Here is a 9695-nt window from a genome sequence, read left to right as displayed (position 1 = left end):
AAATATGATCTAATATTTTTTCCTTTCTCAAAATCGATATCTTTTTGAGTGTTTAAATACGTGCTTGTAGAATTTTTTAATTACAATATACTATATCTAATTATAACAATATAAACTCTATATGAGAATATTCTTGACTTTGAGCTCTATAAAATGGTGTTTATATGTTACTAAAAATATATCATAAAAAATAGTAAGACTTATAGAAACATCAATTTTCTAAAATAATTTTATTTCTTTAGTAATTGGATACAAACTAGTATAAAACATGTATTTAATAGACATTTCCAATTGAAAAAGTGAGAGACCATATATAACTTATCTAGAATGAATTTATCTAGATCATTTGTTTGAACAAAATTGATTTTTGGATAGAAGTAATCAAATTCAGTCATTCTGATAAGTCAACTTGAAAGGTGACACAACTTTGTACTTTTACCTTGTAGGTGTATCAATAATGGGTGAATCACAAAAGTAAGGTACTCCAATCTGATGTCTGTCCTCCCTCTATTGGCTCTTCACATTGTTGCAATTCTATTCAGTCATTGTCTCTATCAGGAAAGGCCTTGATTTATGCTTTAACCTCCCAAATAATGATATTTGTGCTACATCAAACCATGTGACATCCCTAAGTGCATTTAATTCATTCATGTTCTTGGTCCACTTGGCATCTGTTATAGCTTTTGCATTAGTAACCACCTTACTCATATCCATTTCTGTTTTATACAGAGTATCAATGATTTCATAGAAAACTAATACATTTGCATCTCTATTGAAATAAGTCGTAACCCGTTCATTATTCAGAATATTCTTAAAAGATGTGGATAATTCCTGCCAATCCCTTAAATCTTCTTCACTATAACAATAGTAGGTATGAAACCATGTTTACCATCAACGATAATCTTAATTTTATTTTGTATTAATTATACCTTACTAGTGAAAAATCTGTATAAATCCTTGATTTTGCCAAGCACTTTTATGGTAGGAATAATAATTTCTTTTGACAATTCCTTCTTTTGAGTCATTATTGGATTAGCTAATAAAAAACGAACTATTCAAAACCCACTTTTTAAACAAAAGGAGTTGATAAGGAAAGAGCTTGAGAACGTTGGTGCTCTGCACCCTACAAAGAAATGAAAATGATATGAACACTTTGAGAAATATTTTTCAATACACTTATTCTGTGGTTTAAAATTCTCTTTATCACATTTAATTGTACATCTCTTATTGTGTCCTTTTCATCAACATCCATACTCACTTGTTGCTCTATTACCTCAACATGATTTAATCCTTCGCCTTCTTTCTGAACTTCTTTATCATTGACCTCATTTACAAGCCTGGTAACACTCTTTAATTTTTTTTTTAAATTTTTATTTCCAATTCTTTGATCTTCTTTTCCATTACATAAGTCTTCTTCATTTCCTCCTCATATTGCTTTCTAGTAGCAACATAATTCTTGAATGTTTGATCCAACTATTCTTCAATTTTCTCTATTTTGTCCTTGCTGAATGTTATCATTGCACTCAAAAAACTAGAGACTTCTCTACTAGATGTGGATTGCATATTCCAAAATATCACACTCCCTTGAGGTGTATCTTTTACCCCCATTAGCTTGGGATTGTTGATTCAAGAGTTATACTCCATACAACCATGGTCTATGCATCTATGCTATAATCAAATCCTCTTTGCAGTCCTCCCAAGTCAAAAACTTCAAATATATTGATCTTTCTTATTTTATAATTTGGTCCAACATGAGGGAGGATCTTGGATCCCATTCGAGAAGCAATAACATCCCACTCCTCTTTACTATGTCTCTAGCCTCTTTAAGAGTAAGAGTTCTAGACTCTTTGAGAGTAAGAGTTTCACTGTTGGGGTCATAGGCTTGTAATTTCTCCACCAATTCAACAATATTTTCATTAGAGTCACCAAGATACTATGCCAAATTTAGTTCATTATGTTTCAACTTGAAGAGAAAACTCTTACACTCTTTACTCCTCACAAATTCATCATCATCCAAGAACTCCTATGCCTAGATGATTCTATCATCCAACATCTAAGAAACCACCCCTAATTCACTAGGAGAATTTTTTACTTTCAATAGCTTGAGTTATTAGAAATTTTTTCCTCAAATTAGAAAAATATTGACTCCTCCCTAGAAAGATTTGCATGGCTTTCTTCGTAGCCTTCTAAGGAATTTGATTAGCTTATATTTCTTCCTTCCTTCTTATGACCATGTTGATGTTTCAACTTGTTCTTCCTCTTATTATATCTCAAGAAATACATCAGGCTCCAAGGATGTAGGGTTTACCCTTTCCTCTTCTTACTCCTAAACTTCATCAGGGATGTAAGACATGATTTCCCAATAGTTCTCATTGCACTTGGTGAATCTTTCCAAATATCTTGTATCACTATAAAATCCTAGGAAAGTAGGATCATTTCTCTTCATCTCTTCCTCAACTCTTGTGATGGCTTTACACCTTAGGGTTGTTAGGATTAACCTCAGACATAAATAACAGTTACATGTAAATATAACCAATATTAGAAAATAATATACCGCACATAAGAGAACACAAGACACCAGGATTTAATGTGGTTCACCCAATCCCTGGGCTAAATCCACTAATAGCAAGTCCAATATTATTATTATCGAATGATTACAAATTAATTATAATCCATAATCCCTTATAGCTCAATAACACCACAAGAACCAATTTTTGCATCACACTCATTATGAAAATCCTTAACCTTAAGCCTTTTATACAAGCTTTTTGCCACTTACAAAATTAGGGCTAGAATAGTAGAAAAATAGTAGCTGACACCTTTTACAATATAAGGTCATTTTTTGGCTTCGGGGGTGCTACCCCCAAAAAACCCCATGGGGGAGTTGCCCTTCAACCCCACCCTATACTGTGACAAGGAGTGCACCCAATGCACTACCCCTTGACCCCATCTTGGGGGCACTACCCCCAAACCCCCATATAAATAATCTAGAGGGAAACTACACCAAATAAACCTCTGAGTTTGATTAGGCTCCACATCACAACAAGGGTTCTATCTCTACATATATCTTCAAATAAACAACTTCTTATCACATCCTCTTTCCACAAGGGTTTATTCAGAGATAAATTATACCTTCTCATTTATCTTAATGCAATCCTAACTACATCTTTAGGATCATATGTCCTAGTAATTGAAGCTGGTAATTTGTAGTGTTTAACGAATGCATCAATTTCATCTATAGAATCCTTACCAATGTTGAACTCCCCAACCTTAAAATTTCTACACAAAAAGATTCCCTTCCTCCTAGTAAGTCATAGGTGATCCCTGTTCATTAAAATTAATATCCAAGTGAACTCCATAATTCTTAATCTCTCAGGTAAAAATTTAGGAAAAATATGGGGTGGTTGTGGGCATCCATCAACCCTCATCACAATATAGTTTGTAAATAAAAATACACCCCCCACTTATGTTCTAATTTAACATCATCATCATAGCATAAAGTTGGCCTAAGCAACTTTCTCACCACTCGTGGAACTCTCTCCAAATTACTTCCTAGCATATTCACTATTGGAAAACAAAAATCATTATAAAATGATATGGAATTGGCATAAAAATAAAACCTATTCCATACCCTAGTCTATCATTCCACAAGAAGTGTCTCTCCCATCTCTTTAGTATGCTTAATAAAATTTGGACTGACATGGGCAATATTTTTGTATAGAATCAGGTCGATGAGTAATAAATAATGGTGAAATTTGTAATTTCTCATTTCTCCTTGTTTTGCAGCAATAATCTCATTGTGCAACAATGTGATTATGTTCTTGACATACTCATATCCCACATTAATATAAAGATCTTGAATATTTATAGCTATTATATATATAGCATTAGTGGCATTCATAGTCTCATCAACTCCTAATACCTTGTTCAGACCAAAGACTATCTTTTGAAAACATCCACAAAAGTATTCAAGTGGCACGAGTTTATCAACCTTCTTTGGAATCTCTACCAACAATTTCTTGTTCTTGGGAATATGATGCCTCATAAAAATACTAATGAAGAAAATATTCTGTGATTGGAAAGCTTCCTCAAACTTCTCCAATTCAATTTCTATACCCATTGGTTCCTCAAGACCAAATGCTTTGATAAATGCCTCTCTATCCAATGAGAATAACATGCTCCTATCCCATTTATGAAATGAGTGGGTGGCAGGATTATAAGCCTTAATCAAGGCCTTAACCAAATCTACGTCAACAAATACTTCAGGTATGATTAGATTACCCAAATTCTTGTAGTAGGGGTTAGAATGATCTATAAACTAGGATTTACAAGTTTTATAACTTAATCCAAAATATAGATTTAATTTTTGTTCCAGCTAGTAATTGCATGGTATCTATTTTAAACCGTTGAAATTACAAGAAAATTTATGCTTTAAACACAATTAATCAACTATGTGTTTAATAATAGTAAAAACTTAAAGAATCGAGAGAATAAGAAAGAGAATAAAGAGACACAAACAATTTGATACGAAGTTCGTCCAAGTAGGACTACGTCTCTAGGTCCGCTTCTCAATTAGGCGACCGCTCTATTAATTCTGCCAAGCAAAAAACTTTGTTATAGAATCCAAGCTTCGAACATTCATAGTCTCTTTTATGCACTTGAAGGCACTAGACAATGCCTTCGTGCTTACAAATTCTCTCACAAGGAAAAACTATTCCTTCCTTTACAAAAACTCTCTCTACAAAAATTCTCCAAGACTATTTTTTTCTCAAGGACTAATTGTCCTTACAAAAGGAAATAACCCCCTTTTATACAAAATATTTTCCTCATTTGGTCTAAAACCAAATAACAAACATAATAACCATTTTCCCCAAATAATAATTAACAAATAACTCCCTATTTCAGCCTTTATAATTACAAGCCGTACATATGAAAACACCTTTTTAATTAATCAAACAAATAACAATATTTGTTTGAAATGTATGGTAAAAAGGGTTCAAATATATTCCATTCCCATATTTTTAGGGATTATTTTTAATCCATATTTTATGTTGGGGTTTGGGGAGAAAAAAAAAAAAAAAAAAAAAAAAAAAAAAAAAAATATATATATATATATATAATCATCACGTTCAAAATACCATTTTCATTTTACAAAATGGGGCTGATTTTCCATGTCATTGGGCTGATTGGGATTATGACATCAATGCTGATGTCATCATTTTCAACCTTTTTCCCTCTAACTTCAAACAAACATAACTTCTACATACAGACTTTGTTTCTGATGAAACAAGTGCCATTAGAAAGCTTTTGATGAGGTCTTCAATTTAAGACCCATTGTTGACCACTTTTGAGATGGTCAAATTTAACCACGTTTTATTAAGTCAACCTTTGGTTTTCCAATTTGACCCAAACTTTGACCAAGCATAACTTTTCACCATGACCTCCTTTTGATGTGATTCAAAAGCGTCAAGATTGTATCAAGAAGCTCTAGTCACCGATGTTGATTTTGTGAGATTCTGAGACTATGAAATTTTTAGGCCTTCTAGATCCACCTGGATCATTCCTCCCCACTGAGAAGCTTTTGGACCTCCAAAAGTCTATTTTTACATAGAATGAAAGTGAGGGCATGTTCGCCTCACTTGTCTAGTATTAGTTGTACATCCTACTGGAATTCTGAATATTTGACTCATCATAAACACACACAAAAATGAGATAGCATTGTTGACACAATTAACCATACATTCACCAATATTTATTGATGCATCTACCATCCACATAGTACCAACTAGTAGAAAAAGAAGAAACAACACTGAAAAAACTGATGAAATGGTAAAAATATCAACTTTTTGGATCCCCTGCACAGGAACACCATTAGAAAATGAATCGTTCAAATCCTCTTTTACCATGATTGGTTGAAGACTTGATTATGCTTGCACCTGATCCTCACTAGCTATTGTAGACATGAGAGTCAATTTACTGCTTGCATTTACAATCATTTTCAAATATCCTGTGTTTACAATTGATCCTTCATTCTTCATGTGATGAGCTCTTATAGTGTATTCAATTCCATTTTTAAACAAGTGATACCTGTTATGTTTCGTGTAGAAGATAGCTTTCCTATCATATAAATATGGGCTACCCAACACAATCCCACAGATATCAAGTGGAACCACATCAAATTCAACCTCATCTATGAACTTAGATGTTATGCAAATCTTAACTTACATTGCTTAGTGACTCGCAATCTATTATCATTACACATCCAACCTAATGGATAAGGTCTCTTATGTGGCTTAGTTTCCAATCCCAACTGTTTAACAACTTCCTTTGAAATTAGATTAACTTGGGACCCACTATCTATCAATGTGTCAATTTTAGTGTTCTTAGAAATCATCCTTATATGAAGAAGTTCACACCTTTTACTATCTTCAAGAACAACATGACTTTTGGAAGTGGAAACATATGAAACATCAATGGTAGAATCAACAAAAGCTTTACCTTTCAGACCCACTATTGATATTTTTGTTTCATCATCAGAATCTGATCCAAGATCTTGAAAAATAGCTACAGTATTTTGCTTTCCTTTATTATTATTCTTAAACCACTTTGGTTTCAATTCAAGATGCATTTTCCAACACTTTGCATCTACATGTCCTTTCTTTTGACAATGTGAACACGTAGGCTTTTCACCTTCCTCTTTCTTCACTGTGGCTGCTTTCTTGCCCTTCTTGTTACTTTCAGGAGGAACAAATTCTTTCTTTGAACTAGAACTTGTGTTTCCTCCGCTTGCTTCAATATGGGTTGCTTGAACACATACTTCATCAAAGTTAGAAGGTCTAAACATCAATATTGTATGCTTCAAATACGAATGCATTCCACCTATATACTCTAATAAAGTATCTTGCTTGTAAAGAGGAATTCCAAGAGTTAAAGCCTTCTTCCCAAACACCTATGTATAATCTTGCACAGACTACCCTTTACCTTGTTTTAGATTTTTCCAATCCATAATGACTTGTTGCATATAACCCAAAGGATAAAATTGTTTCTTCAAAGCAAAAGTAAATTCATACCAAGATGAAATGATTTTACTGTGTAGCAAGATCATCCTAGATCTTCTTCTACCACTAGACTAATGCAGTGCCTCCCATCCTGAGAGTAGCTAGCTGGATTTTGGAAGAATCATCCAAAATATTTTGAACCCTATAGTACACTTCAATCTACTTAAGCCGATTATCCAAATTTTCAGCTTAAGCTTTAACAAGGGTGTCTTCACAAAATGTTTATTTTTAGAAGAAGTAGATAGAGAGGAAGAAGATGATGAAGAAGATGAAGAAGATGGGGATGGAGGTTTAGGAGGGCCACTACCACCTCCTACTCCTTTGCCTTTGTCATCTTTTGATGAAGATTGAGCCTCTTCCTTCTTCCTAGCCTTGTTCACCTTTCTCAATTGTCGTTCATGCCTCTCTCGAAGAAGAATGTTCACTGAAGCTTTCAATTCCACACAAGCTCTCTGGAAGGCTTCTACATCAAACTCAGAAAGATTTTGTTCAAATGTCGTGATTCATGGACAAGTTGTTCTTTTTCCAATCTCGAGATTGAACTTTACAAGTTCACTTTCTCCTTGTTTCAACTTCAACCTGGTTAACATTCACCACCTACAATTTCTCTACGAAAATAGGCTCTGATACCAAACTTGATCTATAAACTAGAATTTACAAGTTTTATAACTTAATCCAAAATACAGATTTAATTTTTGATCCAGGCAGTAATTGCGTAGTATGTATTTTAAACCATTGAAATTACAAGAAAATTTATGCTTTAAACACAATTAATCAACTATGTGTTTAATAACAATAAAAACTTAAAGAATGGAGAGAATAAGAAAGAAAATAAAGAGACACAAACAATTTGATACAGAGTTCATCCGAGTAGGATTACATCTCCAGGTCCGCTTCTCAATCGGGGGACGACTCTATTAATTCTGCCAAGCAAAACACTTTGTTTCAGAATCTAAGCTTCAAACATTCATAGTCTCTTCTATGCACTTGAAGGCACTAGACAACGCCTTTGTGCTTACAAATTCTCTCACAAGGAAAAACTATTCCTTCCTTTACAAAAACTCTCTTTGCAAAAATTCTCCAAGACTATTTTTTTCTCAAGGACTAATTGTCCTTACAAAAGGAAATAACCCCCTTTTATACAAAATATTTTCCTTATTTGGTCTAAAACCAAATAACAAACATAATAACCATTTTCCCCAAATAATAATTAACAAATAACTCCCTATTTTGACCTTTATAATTATAAGCCATACAAATGAAAACACCCCTTTAATTAATCAAACAAATAACAATATTTGTTTGAAATGTATGGTAAAAAGGGTTCAAATATATTTCATTCCCATATTTTTAGGTATTATTTTTAATCCATATTTTATGTTGGGGTCTGGAGAAAAAAAAAAAAATAAAAAAAAAAAAAAAAAAAAATATATATATATATATATATATATATATATATATATATATATATATAATCATCACGTTCAAAAGACCATTTTCATTTTACAAAATGGGGCTGATTTTCCATGTCATTGGGCTGATTGGGATTATGACATCAATGATGATGTCATAATTTTCAACCTTTTTCCCTCTAACTTCAAACAAGCATAACTTCTACATACGAACTTCGTTTTCGATGAAACGAGTGCCATTGGAAAGATTTCAATGAGGTCTTCAATTTAAAATCCATTGTTGACCACTTTTGAGATGGTCAAATTTCACTACTTTTTATTAAGTCAACATTTGGTTTTCCAATTTGACCCAAACTTTGACCAAGCATAACTTTTCCCCATGACCTCTTTTCAACGTGATTCAAATGCATCAAGATTGTATCAAGAAGCTCTAGTCACCAATGTTGATTCTATGAGATTCTGAGACTATGAAAATTTTAGGCCTTCTAGATCCACTTGGATCGTAGAAGTAGGAGGATTCTTCAACCTATTATCATAGAAGAACCAGAAGAGTTCATTTCCATTGGTGTAGGATCTCTACATTAACTATACAGGTCTCTTATCTAATATGTATTTGCAGACTGTGCATTGGAAGAGTTGAAAAGAAGTTCTATTCATCTTCAGCAAAAGGGCTTGGATTCTTAACTCTAGTTTGTGTTGGACTTACTAGAACTTCTTCAACCTTTGCCTCTATTATTAGTGCACCTTTTTTTTCTACCATTTCTAAATTAGCAATCAACTCTACAAATCTCTATGAATTTTTTCTCTGCAACTTCCATGGCCATGAAAGTGTTTCAATGGCTTTTGTGATGAATAGTTTAATATCTTTCATAAGTTAGAAATGACATTAATGAAATTAAAAATTTTCATGCACGAATTCCTTCAAATTATCATAATAACACCTGTACTTATACTTTGTGGTGTTTGTACAACTTTTCCATAAGTTCATCTCTTGTCAACTCGATGTTAACTCATTTGTCCTACTCCCAATTTACTCGTCTTCATAATCACTACATGAATTTTCAACTGGGGGTTGCCATGTTACACTCAATAGTTCCTTTACCCTAGTCACATCCTCACAACTATCTATCTCAAAATTTCTTTTAATCTTTGTCAAGCTGTGCTCTACTTCTTTTTATATTCATCTCCACTTTGCAACAAGCGTTTAACTGTGACCCTTAACTAC

This window comes from Cupressus sempervirens, chromosome 8 (assembly GCF_028749045.1).
Source record: "Cupressus sempervirens isolate cs-2001-9-10 chromosome 8, ASM2874904v1, whole genome shotgun sequence".
Taxonomy (NCBI): domain Eukaryota; kingdom Viridiplantae; phylum Streptophyta; class Pinopsida; order Cupressales; family Cupressaceae; genus Cupressus; species Cupressus sempervirens.
This window is presented reverse-complemented; position numbering follows the sequence as displayed.